The sequence below is a fragment of the Budorcas taxicolor genome, chromosome 22 (genome assembly GCF_023091745.1).
Source record: "Budorcas taxicolor isolate Tak-1 chromosome 22, Takin1.1, whole genome shotgun sequence".
Classification (NCBI taxonomy): domain Eukaryota; kingdom Metazoa; phylum Chordata; class Mammalia; order Artiodactyla; family Bovidae; genus Budorcas; species Budorcas taxicolor.
Window position 1 is genome coordinate 34,539,953 of NC_068931.1, and position 25,502 is coordinate 34,565,454.

Genomic DNA, 25,502 nt, shown 5'->3' on the forward strand with positions numbered 1-25,502 from the left:
ATGAAAAGTGAAAGTGAAGTTGCTCAGTCGTGTCTGACTTGTAGCGACCAGATGGACTGCAGCCCACCAGGCTCCTCTGTCCATGGGATTTTCCAGGCAAGAGTGCTGGAGTGGGGTGCCATCGCCTTCTCCAATAACTTTCTATAAGTATTAATAAATATCCCACAAATGAATTTGTCTTTTCAATTTGTTATTAATCATCAATTAACAAAGATGATTACAAAGATGCTGGTGGCCACTATTTTTAGATCTCTTAAAACTAAATATTTGCTTCACCTACTGAGTTGCTTTGTTACTTGTCCAAGAAAATCCATATTTAGTGGGAATTTGAATACTTGCATGTAACTTTTTTACACAGTGGGTTACAGAACTCTTTTGACATTAGTAAAATTACACAGTCTCCATAGTCAAGCCCCAGTGACACCTTGTCTGGCCAAAAAACTGTAATGGGAGAGGAGAACAAAGAGAATGAGGCTACTCTCAGACTTTGTTACTAAGACAAATAAATTAGTGATCCTTCATCTCATTGAGTCTTTCTGTTTTTGCAAATGAACACATGTTCTATATCCAAACTCCACCCTCCCAACACTCTAAAGATTTATGGATCATCAGCCTTTCCAAAGTGGAGAGCCCAGTGTCTGACCCATGTTTAACATGAGAAAATATATGGCATTTACCTGGTCCCTATTACATCACTGAGACCAAGAAAGTGGCCACACTTACTCCTATTTTTAACCATGAGGCTTCTATGAATCCCTCTGAGGTCCTGAAAAAATGGATGTTGTGTGAGATCACATCCCATTGAAAACTGACCAACCTGTCTTCCTTTTCATCTTGTACTTCTCCGTCATTCAGCTTGTCATGATTTTAAGACCCAGCATCTCTGAAGCTTGGGAAATACTGATGTCTGCACAGCCAGGAAAGCATAGCTTGGGCCTAGTCCCTTAAAAATCTGCCTCCTAAGTTTCATTAAGGGCTGGGACCCTGTGGCCTTGTTCCCACGTTGTTTCCTAGTCCCAAGGAATACTTCTGGCACATAGTAGGCACTCAGCATGAGTACATGGCACCCTGGCTCCTGACCCAAGCCGTGTCTTTTCAGTCATCTGATTTCTGTTATAAATATAGCTGTTCTCATGAAGTTGATGCCATTTGACTCATTCTTCTCGAGGTCATGGCAGGCCCTTCACCGTGGGACAGTGCTTTGGCCAAGACTGAGTTTCCCTCCCACACAGTACCTCATGGGAGACACTGGAGGGCCTGCTCTTTCGTGTGCTCGAAAAGCACGTCCTGTGCCAACAGTTAAGTTGCTTAGGTAGCCCAGAACCCTCTGGAATAAGGAGGTTCTGTAAACAACCATCTCTTCTCACAGGGCCCAGTAAATATCTGCAAACACTAACAGCTACTAGTTAGTGTCTTCAAATGCATTGTGTAGCCTGGGATTATTTTCATTTAAAAAAAAAAAGTGATGGAGAGTTTCTCAGATCATTTTAATTGACTTTTCTATTTCTTGTCTGTACCTAACCACAGACAAAAGGGAGCCAACAGTTCCTTTATGAAACTTTTGTTGCCAAATACCTTTGGACTTTTGGATTGTGTGGTGCACACCCATTGTTAATTATGTTGATTGTTATCCTTAATAGGGGAACAAGTAAGACTCTGGCTCTGAAGCTTGGGAAAACCCCATTTCCAGGACAGACAGGAAACCACAGCCTGGGCTTTGATTGACCTTGAACTTTATTCTCACCTTCCTGGTCCCCTTCCTTACCTTCTACTCCCCCAAATTTAAACACACCCAATCTCCACTTGGGCGTAAGTGATAGGATGAGAGCTTCAGTAAAAGTGGGAAGATGTTTTCCCAGTAATCATTTGGAAATCATAGAATCTGGAAGTGGGAAGTGATCTAGAGTTCTATTATTTCATCCAATTCCTTCATTTAACAGGGGAAAAAAATAAGCTCAGAGTGGCTAAGTGATGAGGCAGAACTAGGATCAGAATCCTGAGGGATGAGTTAGAATTCTCCAGACAAAGTCTATATAAGGGGTCACCTTTGCTCTGGAGTTTGCTGTATACTTTCAGGCTCATGTTGAGTATAATCAACACTGAGAAATAGTTAATGGTTCTTTTCTATACTTGCTTCCCAATCTCTAAGGCATATTTTAAAAGTAGAAATACAGAGAGAGGAAGAGATGCTAGGTACTTAGATATTGGATGTATCTTCCTCATTGTATCAGAATTCCTCTTGGTTTTATTCAGCCAAGTGAAGACCAAATTACCATCATGGGTGATTTTTATGAAGGATTGAATGACTTAATTAGCTTGGCTTTTATTGGGCTTCCCTGGTGGCGCAGAGGTTAAAGCGTCTGCCTGCAGTGCGGGAGACCTGGGTTTGATCCCTGGGTTGGGAAGATCCCCTGGAGAAGGAAATAGTAGCCTAAAAACATCTGTCCCCACTGACTGCTGTGTTTTGACAAAGCTCAAACACTGTTATAGATCAAAGGGAAGATAGCATGAGATCTGGAAGTGTCAAGTGTGCTACATTAGAGCCTTCTGTAAATGGGTAATTGAGGAGCTGTTTCCAGGACTCCTGGCCCCAGAGGCTGTAACATCAAGGAGAGAGATAATCAGAATCTGGGGTATCTGAGCCCTGGCTGCTAGGAGAAAAGGATCCTTACTTGTATATCCCTGAGTATGTGATTATCCTGGCAACAACTCAGGATATCAACTAACTACATGCCTCTTCTAAATGTGTCCTTCAGAAAGGAACCCTCCTCCATGCCAATGTCTTTATTGCCTCCGAAGTTTCAGACTTCCTTCAAAATCAACATTCTCTTTATTTGTTATTGACATTAACGTCAACTACACCAAAACGATCAATGCCAAAGTTGTTAATCTTGCCATTGCTGATTTAAACCAATATTGGTTGCAAATAATGTTTCACCCCATGTCATGTATGGTTGCATTCAAAGCCAGTGAACTTGGTTAAAATGTCAGCTGTGGACCCTTGAAAATGACACAATTTTTCAGAGTCTCTTTGTAAAATGAGAATAATAACACCTATCCTGTGAGGTTTTTGCCTGTTAATGATTCCACAGATAATGTGCTCATTGCAGGAAATAATTTTTGTAGAGCAATGTACATTATGTTTTAAGAAATAGAATTGGAATTAGGTGTAGTGGCAATTAAACTAATAATTTCAAAATTTAAACTAGAATTAGTCATTTGAGAAACTTACCCTTTACGTTGGACTGCAAGGAGATCCAACCAGTCCATTCTGAAGGAGATCAGCCCTGGGATTTCTTTGGAGGGAATGATGCTGAAGCTGAAACTCCAGTACTTTTGCCACCTCATGTGAAGTGTTGACTCATTGGAAAAGACTTTGATGCTGGGAGGGATTGGGGGCAGGAGGAGAAGGGGACGACCGAGGATGAGATGGCTGGATGGCATCACTGACTTGATGGACATGAGTCTGAGTGAACTCCAGGAGTTGGTAATGGACAGGGAGGCCTGGCATGCTGCGATTCATGGGGTCGCAAAGAGTCGGACATGACTGAGTGACTGAACTGAACTGAACCCTTTACCCACATTTAAAATTTATAGTTTCTAATTAGAAGAAAATAGTTTTAAAAAAAACCTCACACTCTAAAGGAGTTCTAAAAGGCTGACCATTCTCATAATGTCCTTGAAGTAATTAAAAGGAACAATGTGTTTATTTTTTAAGGGAACTAGATAGCTATTCACATAAAAATTTCAAATAGTCTCTATGTTGTGAATTATGAATTCTTGGGATTGTTTTTTACTTTGACTCCTTTCTTTAAAAGTTTTATCCTTGTTATTCAGTTGCTAAGTCACGTCTAACTCTTTGCAACCCCATGGACTGCAGCATGCCAGGCTTCCCTGACCTTTGCTATCTTCCAGACTTTGCTCAAACGCATGTCCATTGAGTTGATGATGCCATCCAACCACCTCATGCTCTTTTGTATTTTCTCCTCTTGCCTTCAGTCTTTCATAGCATCAGGTCCTTTTCCAATGAGTTGGCTCTTCGCATCAGGTGGCCAAAATATTGGCACTTCAGCTTCAGCATCAGTCCTTTCAATGAATATTCAGGGTTCATTTCCTTTAAGATTGGCTGGTTTGATCTCTTTACTGTCCAAGGGAGTCTCATGCAACTTCTCCAGCACTGCAACTGGACAATTTTATTACAATTGTTATCATTTTTTTTCCAGGGAGATCTAAGGCTTACATGCTACTTGGATGGATTATCTAAAAACTTGTAGAGGAACCAGTTTTTGTTGACATTTTTCTAGTGGGAATGTCTATGAAGGAAGAATTTTAACAAGTGTTAAGAGAGAATACAGATTCACACTTCTTCTGTACAAAAGAGCTTGCTCTGAAATCTTGAGAAATGTTGAAGGAAGAGGAGGACATTCAGAACTGTTGTTATTTAAAGATTTTCCAGGAAAATCACAAATGTTTCATTACTGTAGCATTTAAGTTTTGCCTTCCAAAGGATCAAACAGATTTGTTACAGAGAGTCTTGCAGCAATTTATGCATCTTTGCACAAGTCTGTATAATGGAGAGCTAGTTGGCCATTTATGGATGTACAGTGGCACTATCTATTAAATCAATGGATTTGACAAATTAGACATGGGACCCTCTCTGCTTTCAACCCATAGAGGTAAGGTATCCACCACAATTCTGACACAGAACCTATTTTACAGAGAACAGTTTTCACAGCTTGCTTCAATGTGGCTTTCTGGTCTACCCAGCAGGCTCTGCTACCTGGTTTTTTAGATAACTAGCCCACATCAGATCTGAGTGGCATGGATGCAGGTCTACTTGGTGGCTAACAGCTAATGTGTCCTCACTTGTGGGAGAAGGGAGAATGTTGGTCAACTTGTTGAAAAATTTCTTCCCAAATTGGAAGGACAAGGAGTGATTTTCTTCCCGAACAGAATATATGTCAATTACAGAAGATATCAGGACTACATTTCATTTCTCTAAGCCTACTGGAGTTTTTCAATTCCTACCAGTAAAAAAGACAGACTAGACTGGAGAAGATAGAGGAGAACTGACTCTAAATCTGTCAAGAGAGTGTAAGTTCAGTTCAGTTCAGTCGCTCAGTCGTGTCCGACTCTTTGTGACCCCATGAATTGCAGCACTCCAGGCCTCCCTGTCCATCACCAACTCCTGGAGTTCACTCAGACTCACGTCCATCTAAATCACAGTATCGTTTGTGTTTTTTTTTTAATTAGCTTAGCAAGCATATGACAATGTGCAAAGAGGCCGTAAGAACAATTTCTGGCTCTCCTTATCTCTAGTAAGAATTGTATTTTGCAATAAGAAACTCAAGTGTTGAGGGACAAACACATTCAAGGTCACATAGCATTGGATGTATGATGCAAGATACTGGAATAGCATTCCAGTGATGGTGACATTTCCAGTTATCTCTGCAATGCATAACTGGTTTCTTCAGGCCTTAGCAGCCTGGTACACAAAATGAAGACACATTGGGACTTCCCTGGTGATCCAGTGGTTAAGACTCTGCACTTCTACTGCAAGGGGCACAGGTTTGATCCCCAGTAGGGGAACTTAAGATCCCACATGCCATGTGGTGTGGCCAAAATAAATAAATGAAAAAAATTTTTTTTAATTATGGAGACTCATGACAACCTAGAGGGATGGGATGGGGTGAGAGGTAAGAGAAGTTCAAGAGGGAGGGGACATATGTATACCTATGGCTGATTCATGCTGATGTTTGGCAGAAACCAACACAATACTGAAAAGCAATTATCCTTCAATTAAAAATAAATCTAAAAAATTAAAAACAAAAGACTGCCCCTGCATGGAGAGCTGGCTGTAGGTAGGAACAGAGTTTCAGTTTTTATCTCTAAAAACCATTGGAAGAACATTCCATAGACAAAGACTAGTCTTTTCAACAAAATGTACAAATAAAAAGATAAATAAATCGAATGTAAAGATGGGCAAAGGATTTGAGTAGACATTTCACCAAAAAATATATACAAATGCCCATAAACCCATGAAAAAATGCTTAACATCATTAACCATTAGGGAGATGCAAACCAAAAAACACAATGATATATTACTTCACACAACTAGGATGCCTAAAATAAATGACAGGTGACAACAACGTTCATAAGGATGTGAAAAGTTGGAGCTCTTATTATCTGCTGGTGGAAACTTTGCCGTCAAAATGTTGAACTTACAGTTACCATTTTGCAGTTCCACTCATAGATATACATCCAAAGAACTGAAAACATGTTTGCTCAGAAATTTGTACATTATTAATGATAGCCCTGAAGCTGAAGCATATAAAATGGTCATCAACTGATGAATAAACAAAATATGATGTATCCATAGAGTAAAGAGTATTAATTGGCAATAAGGAGCAAAATACTGATACATGCTGCAAAGTGGGTGAGCCTTAAAAACTCTGCTTTCTCAACTCAGGACGCCCTCCATGCTATGTGTAGGTTCTGCCTCCCTGTGTTGTAACCTTGAAATTCTCTCCAAGCAGTGAGCTACGGCATTCACAGGGATAACCTCATACGTTTATCTTGTCTAAGGATTATCCTCCTAAGCTACCTGTTGTGGGTTACCTAAAGTGGTTATTTCATATGTTTTGTCTAGCTTTATAGTGGTTTAACATGGAAGGGAAAATCTGTTTCCTGTTACTCCATGATGGCTGGAAATGGAAGTTTTTAGTGATATTATTTGTTATAAAATGAGAAAATACTGATTTAAGAAAATGAGGAAATTACTTACACCTAAGTAAGTTAGAACAAAATACCTATTGGTCACTCACAAAATGCATGAAATTTTGGTATATTTTCATTCAGCTATTTTGTTTCCTAAAGCTTTGATTAGGCGTTAATTTTAAAAACAGCAAAATAATAAATAAATAAATAAAAATAAAAACAACAACAAATAAATGCAGCACTTAAAATACAGTTTTCATAATTATTTTTCAGTTTAATATGATTTCATAATCAATTTCCTATACTCTTTCTTAGAGTCATTTTAATGAATGGACAGCATCCCAGCATGTAGACATGTATAAAAGTGACTATTTACCCTTCTCTCTGCAGATGGCCATTTAGCTGGTTCCCAGTTTTGTCATTATAAATAATGAATATGTTTAGACAGATATTTTTGTATAAATTTGAATGATTTAGACAACTTTACAATGACTGGGTATATGTATTTTAAGGGACTCAACTCATTTTTGCAAGTTGATTTCCAAAAAACTGTATAATTTAAAATATTTCATTCACCACTCTACATATAATCATGAAGTACTTACTCTGTCTTACCGTGCAAGGCTATGGTGATGTAAGATGACCAAGACCTGACTTTGAGTTCTCATTGTGTACAGCCTAGCTGTGAAGACCAATATGTTAATAGATAAGTGCTGCAAAGCATTATGGGGGTTCTGTAGGCATCTGCACAGGATGCGAGGAGTTGTATTGGGCCAAGAAATGTGTCTACTTTATCACCTAATAGACTTTGATATAAAGTAAGCATTTAATAAATAATCACTGAAAAAAACTAGAAGTTTAAAGAAATGAATGTTTCATCTATTTAGTGACTTCTTCAGAAGAAGTTTCTTGCTGCTGCTGCTGCTAAGTCGCTTCAGTCGTGTCCGACTCTGTGAGACCCCATAGATGGCAGCCCACCAGGTTCCCCCATCCCTGGGATTCTCCAGGCAAGAACACTGGAGTAGGTTGCCATTTCCTTCTCCAATGCATGGAAGTGAAAGTGAAGTCGCTCAGTCATGTCCGACTCTTTGTGACCCCATGGACTGCAGCCTACCAGGCTCCTCTGTCCATAGGATTGTCCAGGCAAGAGTACTGGAGTGGGGTGCCATCACCTTCTCCGAAACAATCACTGAAAGAAATCTAGAAGAAGGTTAAAGAAGTGAATGTTTCATCTATTTAGTGACTTCTTCAGAAGACGTTTCTTAGAGGGACCTATTATTGAAGTTAATATACCACTTAATCATTCACACATTCACTTAAAAAATACCTTTTGGCGGTGTGCCAGGGATCGTGATAAGTGCTAAGGACATCACTGCTACTGTGGAACTTGCTGCCAGGCATGAAAGACCAATAATAAACAAGCAGTTAAAATAATGGAGGACATACACTCGTCTAAGAATATATAATAGGAGTGAGTCACTTGGTCTAGGAGTCAGCTTCCCATGGGGAGTGACAGTTAAGGCACAACTTAAAGTGGACTTGAAAGTTAGAAAAAAAAGAAGAAAGTGAAAAAATGATTCTAGGCAGAGGCAGTCATATCATTTACCTATATGCAAATAAATGCTTTTCTAATGTTTGATATGGCTTACAGACAGTCTATTTGCTTGGATACTTTCACATTCCTTCTCCAAACAATGTGGTTAATATGGTTCTTGATTTCTTAAGCCTTTTATGAATAATACAAAGGTAATGTCATGAGAACCTAGATAGCATATTGAAAAGCAGAGACATTACTTTGCCAACAAAGGTCCGTCTAGTCAAGGCTATGGTTTTTCATGTGGTCATGTATGGAAGTGAGAGTTGGACTGTGAAGAAAGCTGAGTGCCGAAGAATTGATGCTTTTGAACTGTGGTGTTGGAGAAGACTCTTGAGAGTCCCTTGGACTGCAAGGAGATCCAACCAGTCCATTCTGAAGGAGATCAACCCTGGGATTTCTTTGGAAGGAATGATGCTGAAGCTGAAACTGTAGTACTTTGGCCACCTCATGTGAAGAGTTGACTCATTGGAAAAGACTCTGATGCTGGGAGAGATTAGGGGCAGGAGGAGAAGGGGACGACAGAGGATGAGATGGCTGGATGGCATCACTGACTCGATGGACATGAGTCTGAGTGAACTCCAGGAGTTGGTGATGGACAGGGAGGCCTGGCGTGCTGCGATTCATGGGGTCACAAAGAGTCGGACACAACTGAACTACTGAACTGAACTGAACTGAACATCATGAGAGAGTCTATCCATACTCAAATTTAATGGGACTTAATCCAAAGGGTTTTAATTGTGTTGCTCTAATAACTTTCTGTGTGATAAGCAATGCTGTATCCTTTCTATGGCAGAGGAAACCAGTCAGCCTAGGTCATGTGTCCTTCAGCATGTCTGACTCCACCATGGGACCATCCCAATGAATTCAGATTTCTGATTGAGATGACCACCAAAAAGGTAAAATACATGGAATTTATATATATGTAAACTCTATCTTTCTGATTATTTAGAGAACTGTGAGCCAATGCTGTGGTCCAGGGCCTGGAGTTTTATTTTAATTGTGCATTATTGTTTAAAATAATGTTTTTGTCATCTAGAACTGAGAGGAAATGAGGTGTTTTAGAGAAGTGTATTACCATCTATTGAAATTGACCTCTTTTTCGGCACAAGACTTTTTCAAATTAAAATGTTTCTGAACATAAATAATTTTAAAATAAATTGCATGCTCTCCACGTTCTTCAGTAGCCTTTCTCAGTTCAGTTCAGTTCACTGGCTCAGTCGTGTCAGACTCTTTGTGACCCCATGGACTGCAGCACACCAGGCCTTCCTGTCCATCACCAACTCCTGGAGCTTACTCAAACTCATGTCCATCAAGTTGGTGATGCCGTCCAACCATCTCATCTTCTGTCATCCCCTTCTCTTCCTGCCTTCAATCTTTCCCAACAAAAGGGCCTTTCAGATGAGTCAGTTCTTTGCATCAGGTGGTCAAAGTATTGGAGTTTCAGCTTCAGCATCAGCCCTTCCAATGAATATTCAGGACTGATTTCCTTTAGGATGGACTGTTTGGATCTCCTTGCTGTCCAAGGGACTCTCAAGAGTCTTCTGCAACACCACAGTTCAAAAGCATCAATTCTTTGGTGCTCAGTTTTTTTTAAAAGTCCAACTCTCACATCTATACATGACTACTGGAAAAACCATAGCTTTGACTGTACAGACCTTTGTTAGCAAAGTAATGTCTCTGCTTTTTAATAAGCTGTCTAGGTTGGTCATAACTTTTCTTCCAAAGAGCAAGCATCTTTTAATTTCATGGCTGCAGTCACCATCTGCAGTGATTTTGGAGCCCTCCAAAATGAAGTCAGCCACTGTTTCCACTGTTTCCCCATCTATTTCCCATGAAGTGATGGGACCAGATGCCATGATCTTAGTTTTCTGAATGTTGAGTTTTAAGCCAAAGTTTTCACTCTCCTCTTTCACTTTCATCAAGAGGCTCTTTAGTTCTTCACTTTCTGCCATAAGGGTGGCGTCATCTGCATATCTGAGGTTATTGATATTTCTCCCGGCAATCTTGATTCCAGCTTGTGCTTCATCCAGTCTAGCATTTCTCATGATGTACTCTGCACATAAGTTAAATAAGCAGGGTGACTTTAGAAAAAACAGTAGCCTTTCTAACCAACATTTAACCTGATAACTCAGTCTATGAACATTGACTGTATTAATTGTCGGGGCTTCCCACGTAGCACTAGTGGTAAAGAACTCACTTGCCAATGCAGGACACATAAGAGAGGCAGGTTCAATCCCTGGGTCAGGAAGATCCCCTGAAGGAGGAAATGGCAAGCACTCTAGTCTTCTTGCCTGGAGAATCCCATGGACAGAGGAGCCTGGTGGGCTACAGTCCATGGAGTCACAAATACAGACACAACTGAAGTGCCTTAGCACACACGCACGCACAAGCATCTACTATGCCTGTGTACTATGTTCTAGGCAATGTCACTCGGCCTGTCCCTGTGGCTCTAAGATCCCCTGAGAATTGAGGACTTCTGTTGGCTGTGGACTCAGAAATTGGAGAGCTCACTGTGATGCTGGTGTAAATGAATGTGTGAGTGCACACAGAGTAAGTGAGGCCCTTGGGGCCAACCCTATCACCTAGAGTGCTCGGCTTTGGGACTTTATGTTGCTCAGAGCACTTCCCCCCAGACTGCTGGGTTCTTATGTGTCTTTCAATTTATCAGAGGACCCTGTAGACACAGGAAACCCTGCATCTGCCCAGATAGTGGGGCCCAGATTCTGGGAGCCCTGCTCACCCTGCTGCACTCTCCTAAGGAGAAGAATATCCTGTAAGCAGAGGGCATTGCGAACTGAAACGTTAGTTACAGAGCTGTGGCTCCACTGCTGGGGATGCTGGGAGACAAGAGACCTTCTCCCAGACTGGCTGCCACACTGTAGCCATTTGTCATGAGAGAGAAGGAGGGCCCACCCGCCCCTGGGGAGTCTACGCTGTCTTCCGCCTTTGGGGGGAGATGGTAGCGTGCATCTCCACAATAAATGACATCATCTCCCAAAGGCAAGGGCCACTCGTGAGTTTTTGCTGGCTCGGACTTCAGGGCAGGACTTGGTGTTCTTGATATAGAACATCTGTCTGGGGAGGCACGGTCAGGAAAGAATGAAGAATTTTCTGGGAGCCCGACTAGCTCACTGAGGGAAGGCCAGGAAGCATTTGGTGAAGTAGTGGGAAGGCCATGGTGTGTAAACACGATGTGGGCGTGTTTCTCAGGAGTGACTGGAGTCCTCAGAGATGGATCACAGGCCTTGTTTCTCCTCAGGCACAGAGAGAAGAAAGGAGCCTTGTCACACGTGTGTCTTTATTTGGTTGATTCAGTGGGTAAACAGATATATATCTTGCCCTGAGGGTATGAATGAGTATCCAGGGATATCATTTTCTCCCTTCATTGTTGCTATTTGTACAGAATTCACTCTTTGCAGAGACAGTTTCCTCCCATCAAATGCCCCCATGTCCTGAAATCAGTTTATCTATGGGACATTTCCCCAAATATACTGATAGCAACACAAAAACTGGTTATCTGTATTTCAGGGGAGATGGAAGAGCTGATTGTTGTTGTTTAGTCGCTCAGCCGTGTTTGACTCTTTTTGCAACTCCAGGAACTGTAGCTCACCAGGATTGTCTGTCCAAAAGATTTTCCAGGCAAGAAAACTTGAGTGGGTTGTTATTTCTTTCTTCAGGGGATCTTCCCAATCCAGGGATGATCAAACCCAGCTCTCCCACATTGCAGATGGATTCTTTTACCTCTGAACCACTGGGGAAGCCTGGAGGAGTTGTATCACAGATTCCCATTCTCTAAAAGCAAAAAATAAAAAAGGATACAGACACAGTATGAAATAGTATATTCCAACTAACCTGGCTAATAATCTTGATAAAAGCTAATAGGAAACAAGTCAGCAGATAAGAGTTAGAACTCAGAGGAAAAGGTTAATAAGGAACTTAAGTGGCCATTTATCAGAAATTCTTTCCTGACTTCACTAGATTTGGAAAATCCATGTCTGTTGGGGGTCACCAGCCGCAAAAGAGAACAGAGGGATAATACACAAAAGGCGGATGGAAAATGTTCTTCCCTCCCAGGACCTCCCGAGATAAGAGATCTGAAGTTAATCTGAAGGTGCAGTGGGTTTTCTCCCTTAAGTTCCTCTACTACCAGGTTAACATGCTGTTTGAGACATTGAAAAATACATAGACTGCCTATATGTGTGCAGAAGAGTGTGGTCAATCTAGTTGTCTCTAGACAACTGACCACAGTTCACCATCTTCCAAAAGTGATTCCAATGAAACCCCTTCTTCTGACTGCTCTCCTTGGCACCCACACCAGGAGGAATCGATCCCTTTGTGTCCTTACTTTATTCCATATATCCACACAACTTTTATCCCACCTGTAATTCTGGCCAGGGATTGTCTGTTCTTTGTGTAACCACACATCTGACATAGACCCTGATGCATAATCAAGGATGCAAATTGAATAAATAAATATATGTATATGCAATATGCTATCTCCACTTAAGCACTCACATACAAATAGAAAAGTATATCATATGTTATAGATGTAAGGACCCATAAGCTATTCCTCAAATATGTTCGTGACTATGCTTTGAAAATAAAGTCCAAGGCATACTTTAAATTAACAATTCTCAGGAAAACATTGCTGCTGCTACTGCTGCTAAGTCGCTTCAGTAGTGTCCGACTCTGTGCGACCCCATAAATGGCAGCCCACCAGGCTCCACCATCCCTGGGATTCTCCAGGCAAGAACACTGGAGTGGGTTGCCATTTCCTTCTCCAATGCATCAAAGTGAAAAGTGAAAGTGAAGTTGCTCAGTCGTGTCTGACTCTTCGCGACCCCATGGACTGCAGCCTACCAGGCTCGTCTGTCCATGGGGTTTTCCAGGCAAGAGTACTGGAGTGGGGTGCCATATGATTCAATTAATCTGGAAGAGATGTTTTATTTTTGTTTTCCTGTCATTTTATTTTTACACTCTCTGAATAATTCAAATGTGCTGCCAACGTTACAAACTATTGATTTAAGAGAAGAAAAACTGGGGGAATTTCAAATTTATCAGATTTTTCCTTTAAGATTAGTGATTTCTGTAACTCAAAATATCTGCCTGCATCAAAGTTGTAAAGATTTCCTCTTGTTATTTTTTTTCTAGAAGTTTTATAGTTTGGCATTTATATTTAGGTAGATGGTACATTTCAGATTAATTTTTCTGTAGGATGCCAGATTGGGCCCCATAGTCATGTACATACAATGATTTATATTCAATCAGTTCCATCCATTTAAAGTATACCTTTCAATGGGTTTTGACAAATTTGTCAAAACATGTAACTACCACCATGTAACCAGCACCACCCCATCAAGATGTACATTTCCATTAATTTTCTCTCTTTCCATTGAATTACATAGGTACCTTTTTCAGAAGTCAATTGACCATATACGTATGGATCCACTTTTGGACTGCTGTTATGTTCCATTAATCTATTTGTCCATTTTGGCACAAATGGTATGTTGTGTTCATTATATGAGTTTTATAGTAAGACTTGAAATCAGTCTTCAAGTATTGCTGTTGTTTTTTTCCAAAATTGTTTTGGCTATTCTGTTTCTTTGAATTTCTATATACATGTTAGCCATGAAATTAAAATACACTTGCTCCTTGGAAGAAAAGCTATGACAAACATGGATAACATATTGAAAAGCAGAGACATTGCTTTGCTGACTAAGGTCTGTGTAGTCAAAGCTATGGTTTTTCCAGTAGTCATGTACAGATGTGAGAGTTGGACCATAAAGAAAGCTGAGTGCCAAAGAATTGATGCCTTTGAACTGTGGTGTTGGAGAAGACTCTTGAGAGTCCCTTGGACTGCAAGGACATCAAACCAGTCAATCATAAAGGAAATCGGTCCTGACTATTCGTTGGAAGGATGATGCTGAAGCTGAAGCTCCAATACATTGGCCATCTGATGCGAAGAACTGATTCATTCGGAAAGACCTTGATGCTGGGAAAGATTGAAGGCAGGAGAAGAAGGGGATGACAGAAGATAATATGGTTGGAGGGCATCTCTGACTTGATGGACATGAGTTTGAGCAAGCTCTGGGAGTTGGTGGTGGACAGGAAAGTCTGGTGTGCTGCAGTTCATGGGGTTGCAAAGAGTCAGACACGACTGAGTGACTGAACTGATAACATTCTAGAATCAGCAGAATTGACATCTTAACAATATTAAGTCTTCTTATCCACAAACATAATGTATTTCTCCACTTATTTAGGTCTTGTTTAATTTCTGTAAGTAACATTTGGTAGTTTTCAGTGTAGAAGTCTTACCTGCATTTCACTAAATTTATTTTTAAGCATTTTATGATTTGGGGGACTATTATAAATGGAATTGACTTATTTTTAAATAAACCTTTTATTCTGAGATAATTGCAAATTCACATACAACAGTAAGAAATAATACAGAGGTCCTGACTGAGCGACTTCACTTTCACTTTTCATTTTGATGCATTGGAGGAGGACATGGCAATCCACTCCAGTGTTCTTGCTTGGAGAATCCCAGGGACAGGGGAGCCTGATGGACTGCCGTCTCTGGGGTCGCACAAGGTCGGACACGACTGAAGCGATTTAGCAGCAGCAGCAGCAGCAGCAGCATGTACCCTTTACAGAAGTTTCTCTTCCTGGTAACATCTTGGAAGCTTACAGTACAACATGTGTTATGCTCAGTCACTCAAGTTACATCTGACTTTCTGTGACCCCATGGATGGCAGCCTGTCAGACTCCTCTGTTCATGGGATTCCCCAGACAATAGTGGAGTGGGTTGCCATTTCCTTCTCCAGGGGGTCTTCCTGACTCAGGGATCAAACCCATGTCTCTGGCATCTCCTGCATCAGCAGGCAGATTCTTTACCACTGAGCCACATGGGAAGTCCACAGTACAATGTTACAGTTGGGATATTGGTAGATTCATTCAAGATACTGAAAATGCCACCAAAGGATCCCTTCAGCTGCCCTTTTGTACCTGTACTTATTTCCCTTCTGTCCTCATCCCCTCTTTATCCCCTGGAAGTAATTAATCTGTGCCCCGTTTCTATAATTTGGTTATTTTAGAAATGCTATATAAATGGAATAGTAAGGTATGTAAACTTTGGGGCTAGCTTTTTTCACTCAGCATAATTTTTTAGAGACTCATGCAGGTTGTTGTATGTGTCAATAGTTTGTTCCTTGCATTAATGAGAAACATTCCATGGTATGGATTTAACGGTTTGTTTAATAATTCACTCATTGAAGAGCATCTGGGTTATTTCCAGTTTGGGGCTATTACAAATAAAGTTGCTCTAAACATTCATGTACAGGTTTTTGTGCAGACATAAACATTTATTTCTCTGGGATAAAGGCTCAGGAGAGCAATTGCTGGGTGGTATGCTTCTTTCTTCCTTTCTTTTTAAACTGTCAATCTATTTTCCAGAGTGACTGTATCATTTTACATTTCTACCAGCAATGAAGGAGTGATCCCCATACTCTGCATTCTCATCAGCATTTGGTGTCTCACTTTTTAAAAATTTTATCCATTCTGATTGGTATATTAGTGATATGTCATTGTAGTTCAATGTCTCTTGACAAATGATGCCATTTGTATATCCTTTTCTATGAAATGTCTCTTTACATGTTTCACCCATTTGCTAGCTAGGTTTGTTTGATTTTTTTTTTTCTAATTACTGAGTTTTGAGAATTTTTAAGTATTTTCTAAATACTGGTTCTTTCTCAGATATGTGGTTTGCAAATATTTTCTTCCAATCTGTTGCTAACCTTTTCATTCTCTGAAAAGAGTTTTTTACAGAGCAAAATTTTTATATTTCGATATGCTCTAACTTAACAGTTTTTTCTTGTATGGACCATATTTTTGGTGTCAAGTCTAAGAACTCTGCCTAGCCCTACATCCCCTAGAGCTTCTCCTATCTTTTTTCCTGAGTTCGTAGATCTATGTTTCGCTTTTAAGCCTGTGGTCAAAATTGTGTTAATCTTGAAGGAAAGTGAAGACTTAGATCAAAGTTAATTCTTTTGCCTATTGACATCCAATTGTTTCAGCACCATTTGTTGAAAAAATATCTTTTCTCCAATGAATTGCTTTTGCACCTTTGTCAAAAATCGTTGGGCACATTTGTGGGGATTAATTTGGGGGTTCTCTGTTGTGTTCCATTAATCTATGAGACTATTCCTCCACCAAAGCCATGCTGCTGCTACTGCCACCAAAGCCATAGTATTTATTAAAGTGAAAGTTGCTCAGTCAGTTGCTGACTCTTTGCAACCCCATGGACTGTAGTCTGCCAGGCACCTCTGTCCATGAAATTCTCCAGGCAAGAATCCCAGAGTGGATAGCCATTCCCAACCCAGGGATCGAACCCAGGTATCCCACATTGCAGGCAGATTCTTTACTATCTGAACCACCAGGGAAGCCAAGAAAACTGGAGTGGGTAGCTTATCCTCTGTCCAGGGGATCTTCTCGACCCAGGGATTGAACCAGGGTCTCCTGCATTGCAAGCGGATTCTTTACCAGGGAAGAGCTACCAGGTAAAGTAGTTCCCTAAACTTCCCTAAACTACCAGGGAAGCCCTTATTTGTTTAACTATATAATAAGTCTCGAAATAGAGCAGACTGAATTCTCCTGCTTTATTCTTCTTTTTCAAAATTATTTTAGCTCTTCTAGTTCCTTTGCCCTCAATATAAATTTTATGACTTTAGATCTCATGTTGAAGTCTTCAACCCATTTTGAGTTAACTTTTTTATATGGAGTAAGAAAATGGAGTAGTGATCTAACTCCAGTCTTCTGCATGGGGCTGTTCTGTTTTCCTACAACTATTTCTTTTCTTTACTTTTTTAAAATTTTACTTTATTTTACTTTACAATACTGTATTGGTTTTGCCATACGTCAACATGAATCCGCCACGGGTGTACATGAGTTCTCAATCCTGAACCCCCCTTCCACCTCCCTCCCCATACCATCTCTCTGGGTCATCCCAGTGCACCAGCCCCAAGCATCCTGTATCTTGCATTGAACCTAAACTGGCAATTCGTTTCTTACATGATATTATACATGTTTCAGTGCCATTCTCCAAAATCATCCCACCCTCTCCGTCTCCCACAGAGTCCAAAATCTGTTCTATACATCTGTGTCTCTTTTGCTGTCTCACATACAGGGTTATCGTTACCATCTTTCTAAATTCCATATATATGCATTAGTATACTGTATTGGTGGTATTCTTTCTGGCTTACTTCACTCTGTATAATCGGCTCCAGTTTCATCCATCTCATTAGAACTGATTCACATGTATTCTTTTTAATGATGGGGTAATACTCCATTGTGTATATGTACCACAGCTTTCTTATCCATTCATCTGCTGATGGACATCTAGGTTGCTTCCATGTCCTGGCTATTATAAACAGTGCTGCAATGAACACTGGGGTACACATGTCTCTTTCAATTCTGGTTTCCTCGGTGTGTATGCCCAGCAGTGGGATTGCTGGGTCATAAGGCACTTCTATTTCCAGTTTTTTAAGGCATCTCCACACTGTTCTCCATAGTGGCTGTACTAGTTTGCATTCCCACCAACAGTGCAAGAGGGTTCCCTTTTCTCCACACCCTCTCCAGCATTTATTGCTTGTAGACTTGGATCGCAGCCATTCTGACTGGCATGAAATGGTACTTCATTGTGGTCTTGATTTGCATTTCTCTGATAATGAGTGATGTTGAGCATCTTTTCATGTGTTTGTTAGCCATCTGTATGTCTTCTTTGGAGAAATACCACTATTTCTTAAAGAGATTGTTCTTCCTCCATTGTCTGTTCTTTGCTCCTTTGTCATAAATTAGTTGCTTATAATATGTAGGTTTATTTCTGGACTGTCAATTATGTTCCGTTGATCTGTGTGTCTGTTTTAGTACCAGTACCATATTGTTTTGATTACTATTCCTTTATAGTACAGGGAGCATTATGCCTCCCACTTTATTTTTTATTCTTCTTTCTCAAGGTTGTTTTGGCTACTCAGAATCTTTTGTGTTTCTATACAAATGCTTAAATTATTTGTCCTAGTTCTGTGATATAAGCCATTAGAATTTTTATAGAAATTACATCAAATTGGCAGATTGCTTTATATAGTACACAAATTCTGATAATATTAATCCTTCCAGTCCATGAACACAGCATATCTTTCTATTAATTTGTATCTTCAATTTCTTTCCTCAACATCTTATAGTTTTCTCTGTAAGGTCTTTTACCTCTTTGGTTAAATTTATTCTTAGGTATTTTATTCTTTTTGATGCAATTGTAAATGGGATTTTTTTCTTAATTTCTCTAATAGTTTGTTATTTGTGTATAGAAATACTACAGATTTCTGTATATTTATTTTTTATCCTGTGACTTTACTAAATTTATTCATTAGTTCTATTTTTATAAATTTGGTAAAGTCACAAGATAAAAAATATACAGAAATCTGTATATTTAGATTATTACATATATAGATTCTGTAGAATACATATCTTATATATACAGAAACCTGTATATATAAAATATTTAGGTTATTTATAATCTAAATCTATACTTTAGATTAACAGATTGTTGATTTGAGATCTATCCCCTTTTCTAGTGATATAGTTAGTGCTATAAATTTCACTCTCAGATGCTTTGAAAATGTCCCACAAAATTTTGTGATGTTTCATTTCTGCTTTCACTCAACTGAATATATTTTTTAATTTATCTTGAAACTTTCTCTTTGACCCATGGATTATTTAAGTCTATTTATATTAGTGTTGTTTAATTCCCAAGTGTTTAGAGATTTTCCTGTTACCTATTAGTAATTAATAACTTGATTCCATTGTGGTCAGAGAATATAGTCTTTTATAATTTCAACTTAAAAAAATTTTTTTTTTGTTTTATTTTATGCCCAAGGAATGGTTTATTTGTTACTTACAGACTTGAATAGAGTGTATATTTTACTGCTGTGTGGAACTCCATTAATGTCAATTAGATCCTGTTGGGTGGTGGTGGTGTTGACTTCCTTTATAGTGTTGCTAATTTTCTGTCTAGTTCTATCAATTGTTGAGAGAGAAAGAGGTGTTGAAGTCTCCAACTATATTTGAAGATTTGCCTATTTCTCCTTTCTGTTTTATTGGTTTTAGCTTCACATATTTTACAGCTCTGTTGTTTGGTGCACACAAACTTAGGATTGCTATATCTTCTTGACGAACTGACTCTTTCATCCTTGCATAATGTCCCTCTCTATCTCTGGTCATGTTCTTTGCTCTGGAGTCTATTTTGTCTGATATTAATTTAGCCACTTCTATTTTCCTTCAATTAACATTTGCATGATATATCTTATTTCATTCCTTTACTTTCAACCTGACTATATCATTATATTTAAAGTCAGTTTCTTGTAGACAGCATAGAGTTAGATCACATTTTAAAATTTGCTACACAGTAATCAATACCTAATAAAACTGACATAATATCACTGTTTCCACTTCCAAACCCAAAATAAAACCACATGACTCTGCAGAACAAGTAGGCAATCTTGGAGCATATGTTCAGTGCATGAACTTCACTACAGCACGTCTACCAAATCTCTCTGGATTCCTGTCTTAATAAGAGAGGTACTTTCCCAAGGCCTCTCTAAGACCCATAATGAAAGTGCCTTATGTATGGTCTAGTTATAATGTTTGTGGCTGGTCCAAGAGGTCACAAACTCAGAACTTCAAGGATGTTCTCAATGTGAGACTTTAGAGAGTTGTGGGGATTAGTGGAAACCTGGGTGCAGTCTCTACCTCATTATTCTTCTTGCTTTGTATCTAAGTGTGGAGGTTTACTGCCTTTAGGGGTGTCCTTACGTGAATGCTCCTTGGTTGTTAGAAATATTCTACGTGGATCCCTTCTGCTTTATCTTAATGCTGTCTTTTCTCTATTCCCCTGCCTCTCTTCTTATTCTCAGAGTAAGTCTACTTTTTATTCTTATTCTTGCCATGAAAGTCTTTGAGGTTTCAGCATGGGATATGAGTCATGGCTATTTTTCTTCCCCTCCATTTTATGGAGTGAAGGCCATACCTATGAGTTTGGAAGAAAGGACACAAGTTATTTTCACTTCAGGTAGAAGAGTGTTGTAATTTTTCTGATCTTCCTTTTAAATTTCCACTACAAAAATCAGATATCCTGCGTAAATCAGTTTTGGAACTTACTATACTTTTTAAAGTGTGTCTGTCTCCTTCCTGAATTTTTATTCCACCATCCAGCAATTTTCTACAGATTTCACCTTGGAAGAGGCCATGCCCATCCTAACCTTGACTTTTTCCAATTCCTGTTTTGTTTCCTTTGTTGCAGAAGAGAAAGGCCACAGCAATTCCACTTCACTTGGCTTCACTCTCTGTATTTGTTACCTTCTCTTACCCTGTGCTCTTTGATAGGTTTATTAAGCCATGATAGAGGTACTTCGGCACCTCAATCTACACAGTAGTCAATGAACAATTAAAACTCCAATCTTGGGCTTCCCTGGCTGCTCAGTGGTAAAGAATCTGCCTGCTAGTGTAGGAGACATGGGTTCTATCTCTGATCCAGAAAGATCCCACATGCCATGGGGCAACCAAGCCCAAGTATCACAACTACTGAGCCAGAACTCTAGAGTCCAGGAGCTGAAACTATTGAGCCAAAGTGCTACAATTATAGAAGCCCATGTGCCCTAGAGCCCATGCTCCACAGCAAGAGAAGCCACCACAGTGAGAAGCTCGTGCACTGCAGCCAGTGGGTAGCCCTCACTAGCCACACTGGAGAAAAGTCGGTGCAGTAATGGACCCAGCACAGCCAAAAATAAATAGATAAAAACATTTTAAAAAAATCTTCTGAAAAGAAGTTTTAATTGTCAAGAGAGGCATGAGACTGAGGACAAGACGTGAGCTCTTCCAATGTAGAGTTGCTACAAACAGAGGGTGAGTTTAAGAAACCAAGCGCACCCTGAAAGAGACCTCAGAAAACCACAGTTCTGGAATCTGTAGCCTAGAGCCTGAAATCTTGCCTGCCCTGAAAATACCCCATTTTTCTCATTCTACCCACTGGGTGCAAGCTCCAAATGACTGGACAAATTTTTAGACTTCAAACCCTTTGGAAGCTGCTGCCTGGGCTAAAATTGTCCAGAGGCCCCAGAAGCGGGAGAGGCTGGGGCAGCAACAGAGTGAGGCTGGGAGGGCCTCGACACTGACCTCTGGCTTTGCTGCCTTCACAGCCCCTCAGTCTCTGGGCTCTCATATTGCTGTCTGTCTCCTCCCCCGAATCTTGAACCGCATGGACTTGGACCTTCCTCTCTCTAGACCTCTAGTGTCCCACCCCCTGACCTGCCTCCCCTTGACTTCTCCAGATGTGGGACATCCTCCTGGTTTGAACTCAACAAACTGTATTGAACCTTCCTCAGGTGTTGGCTCACCACCCTCCTCCCACTGGGAGAAGGTGGTTCTGGACTCACACATGACATTCCTCCCAGGGATGAGGCTAAAATGAGCTGAAAGGACGCTCTTAGTGGCAGAGATAGAGGAGGAGAAAATTAATGGTGATAGGAGTAGTGGCTGACAGGAATGAAGGAAGAGTAATTGACCACAAATCTTCAGAGGGAAAAGCCTTGGGCTCTCTAAATTCATTAGTTCAGAACCAGATACAAATTCCTTCCCCAGGCTTGTAATTCAGGAGACTAAAGTTCCCAGGAAACCCATCTCTAGTCACAGATCTGTGTCTATAGCTCTCTAGCCATCATTAAAAATGTTTCTGCTTATTCGGCAAGGCACATTTACTAGGGATTAGGAGAACTCATAAAACATTGTACTCTATTCAAAGTCTTCTTCAGATAAACCCTCTGAAGCTTTGAAGTATCCACTTGCCAAAGATTTTTCATTACCCTTATCCCCTTGGCAAAGGGCCTGTGTGTGTGTGCATATGCAGTTTTGTTTTTTTTTTTTTTTCCTTAGGTCTTGGTAGATCTAAAGATCAACGCATACCACAGAGGTGGGTGGGAAATATTTTATTTATCAGTACAGGATGTCATTGGAAAAGACCCTGATGCTGGGAAAGATGGAGGGCAGGAGGAGAAAGGGGCGACAGAGGATGAGATGGTTGGATGGTATCATTGACTCAATGGACACGAGTATGAGCAAACTCTGAGAGATGGTGAAGGACGGAGAAGCCTGGAGTGCTGCAGTTCATGGGGTTGCAAAGAGTCAGACATGACTGAATGAGTGAACAACAACAGGAAATCCAAACATCCCACTTGTAGTCCCATTCCTTTTCAAGAGAATGGTGTGCTGGGAAGGGCTCTGAGTTGGGGCTTAGAGACTTGGTCTGTAACAGCAGCTCTGCCACCAGCTGGTTACATGATCTCATACAAGTCACTCAGTTCAGTTCAGTTCAGTTCAGTTGCTCAGTCATATCCAACTCTTTGAGACCCCATGAATCGCAGCACACCAGGCCTCCCTGTCCATCATCATTTCCCAGAGTTCACTCAAACTCACGTCCATTGAGTCAGTGATGCCATCCAGCCATCTCATCCTCGGTCGTCCCCTTCTCCTCCTGCCCCCAATCCCTCCCAGCATCAGTCTTTTCCAATGGGTCAACTGTTTGCATGAGGTGGCCAAAGTACTGGAGCTTCAGCTTTAGCATCATTCCTTCTGAAGAACACCCAGGGCTGATCTCCTTCAGAATGGACTGGTTGGATCTCCTTGCAGTCCAAGGGACTCTTGAGTCTTCTCCAACACCACAGTTCAAAAGCATCAATTCTTTGGCGCTCAGTCTACAAGTCACTACAAGCCTTCAATTCCTCATGCATAAAGTTAAGGGACAGATAGATAAGGTCTCTTAGAAAGTTAAAGTTCCACCTGTAACTGACTCGGTTTTCAGTAGTAAGTGACTCAGTGATAAGCAGTGTTTCCCCAACTGCCAGCAGCAACTGGGACTGCCTTTGAAGGACAACAGGGCAAAAAAAGAAAATGATACAGGATTCTTTTTCAACATGAGCCAGGCTATGTTGTGCAGTTTTGTTTCTTGCACTGTGGAGGGTGTGTGTGTAAGTGTGCATGTATCCGAATTTCACAAGGTATATGAACATGAACTCAGAAGACATGTTTTAGAACTGAGAATGTGTTTAGAGGTCATCACATCCTGTGCTTTTCAAACTGTTTGCAAGCAGCAGAGTCCTTTCCTCGGTGGAACTCCTGGCAGACTTTGAACATTCATAAAGGACAGGAATAGAGCTCCAGCTATAGAAGTCCAAGGCCCCATCTCTCTCTTGGTTCTTCTCCTCTCACCCACATCCCATCTGGACCTCAGAGGTTCTCTGTACAACCCAGATCTCTGGATGCCCAGCTGAATAGTCCACAGGCTCAGAAAAAAACTGAGGCTCAGAGAGGCAGGAACTTGCTCAGGCTCCTACACCAACTAGTGGAAAAACTAGGGCTTTTGAATGTCCATCCAGGCATCTTTGAATACATCGTGTTATAATCACCATTATTGTAGATGTTTGAGTTCAGTTCAGTTCAGTCGCTCAGTCGTGTCCGACTCTTTGCGGCCCCATGAATCACAGCACGTCAGGCCTCCCTGTCCATCACTATCTCCTGGAGTTCACTCAGACTCAGTCCATCGAGTCCGTGATGCCATCAAGCCATCTCATCCTCGGTCGTCCCCTTCTCCTCCTGCCCTCAATCCCTCCCAACATCAGAGTCTTTTCCAATGAGTCAACTCTTCACATGAGGTCGCCAAAGTACTGGAGCTTCAGCTTTAGCATCATTCCTTCCAAAGAAATCCCAGGGTTGATCTCTTTCAGAATGGACTGGTTGGATCTCCTTGCAGTCCAAGGGACCCTCAAGAGTCTTCTCCAACACCACACTTCAAAAGCATCAATTTTTCAGCGCTCAGCCTTCTTCACAGTCCAACACTCACATCCATACATGACCACAGGAAAAACCATAGCCTTGACTAGACAGACCTTAGTTGGCAAAGTAATGTCTCTGCTTTTGAATATACTATTTCTTCCAAGGAGTAAGTGTCTTTTAATTTCATGGCTGCAGTCACCATCTGCAGTGATTTTGGAGCCCCCCAAAATAAAGTCTGACACTGTTTCCACTGTTTCCCCATCTATTTCCCATGAAGTGATGGGACCAGATGCCATGATCTTCGTTTTCTGAATGTTGAGCTTTAAGCCAACTTTTTCACTCTCCTCTTTCACTTTCATCAAGAGGCTTTTTAGCTCCTCTTAAATATGCCAACCCTCCCATAAACAAAAACTCTCTGAGGATTGTGGGAGCTTTAAAACCCAGCAACAGGCAAAACAGCATCTGTGTTAAGATTCAGGAAGCTCTGGGCTTATTATCTTCTGGCTCAGTACACAGATGACTCTTCCTGTGAAGACAAATATGACCTTATTTCTCAAGTGTTTTTTAAACTAAGCTATGAAAAAAGCCTCATTTAAAAGTTGTTGTTGTTATTGTTCAGTCGTGTCCAGCTCTTTGAGACCCCATAATTTCATATATAATTAGAGAAAAGAAATCATTCAAGAAGAGGCAAAAGGAAATGTTTTCACTTGCTTGTTAGGGAAAATGTTCACAACACCACAGCACCACTAGCAGAGTAAACTCACAAAATAGCACTAAGAAATGTGAGGGCTCCTCAGTTTGGCCCTGAATGTTTCTGGGAAAATCTGTATCAGTCATTATGATCGTATAGCTCCAGGGTCCAACTCTAGGTTGCAAAATATTTCCCCTTTTGGACTTCAGCTTGATCATAATTCAACAGTGACAAGTTAGTAGGAAGTGGACCTTGAACATGGGTGATAGGTATCTTGAGCTTGGCCAGAGCTGCCCAGGAAGCTTGATGTCAGGTCAAGTCATCATATCCTATGGCCTTGTTCTCTCATAAAAGGAACATTTGCGGTAAGCAAGCCAAGCACATTTCATAGAGAATCTTGTTCCCACTTTTTCTCTAAGTGGTATTTGGAAGTTTTTTTTTTTTTTTATCAGTTCCTAATATTTTGTTTGGGTTTTCTTGGTGGCTCATCAGGTAAAGAATCTCCCTGAAATGCAGGAGACACAGAAGACATGGATTCGATCCCTGGGTCAGGAAGATTCTCTAGTGGAGGAAATGGCGACCCACTCCAGTATCATTGCCTGGGGAATTCCATGGACAGAGGAG